This window comes from Phalaenopsis equestris, unplaced genomic scaffold, assembly GCF_001263595.1.
Source record: "Phalaenopsis equestris unplaced genomic scaffold, ASM126359v1 Scaffold000002, whole genome shotgun sequence".
NCBI lineage: Eukaryota > Viridiplantae > Streptophyta > Magnoliopsida > Asparagales > Orchidaceae > Phalaenopsis > Phalaenopsis equestris.
Window position 1 is genome coordinate 10,541,963 of NW_018164444.1, and position 917 is coordinate 10,542,879.

The following is a 917-nucleotide window of genomic DNA, read 5'->3' on the forward strand; positions in this document are numbered from 1 at the left end:
TATATATATGTATATATATATATATATATATATATATATATATGTATATATCACTTCATGATTCAAAAGGTCCATTCCATAATTTTTAAGTTTGAAATAATGATAAATATAACAATGTATTAGGTATGCAAATACATAAAAATTAGTGGTTCTTTAACTCAATTATATTTGTTCTAATCTCACTAATTTTATCATTTGGTCTCGCATCTAGCATGTTGATGTGGACTTAAAACATTTTTTTAAGATTACTATTTTTTCAGCGCTTTTAAAACTCGAGCATGACTGATATTTTTGCATTCTTAATTCCGGCTGGCATTGATTGCAAGATATTTTTCATATGGCCCCCTCCCACTTGATTTTTTAAAATAGTTCTTTATACATTGAAGTTATAGAGTTCAACTCACCTTTAACTGGAGAAGGTGGTGTTCAGGGCTCTCAAAAAAGCTCTTTGTTCGTAAACAACTCATGTTCTGCTCGTTCGTTAAGTAAACAAACCGAACATGAATAAGTTTTTAAAGCTCGAATTATAAACGAGCCGAACACGAATAGCTCATTGTTCGCTCGTGTTCTGCTCATTTTAGCTCGAAATAAAAAAAAAATATTTATATAATAATATATTACATATATTATTTGTATAATAATATATTATATAGATTTATATCTAAATTTAAATCATAATACCTTGTGTGATAATATGATTAGTGTTTTTTTTTTGTATATATTTGGTCCAGATTCAAATCTCATACTTTACATCTATTTTTTTCAATTTAATTTTTACAAACCAATTTCGAGCTGAACACAAACACACTGTTCACGAGCCGATTTCGACCATGAGCTATTTAGAATGACCCGAACACGAGCCAAGGCAGAACTCGCTCAAGCTTGGCTCGTTCACGACCCTAGTGGTGTTACTTAAG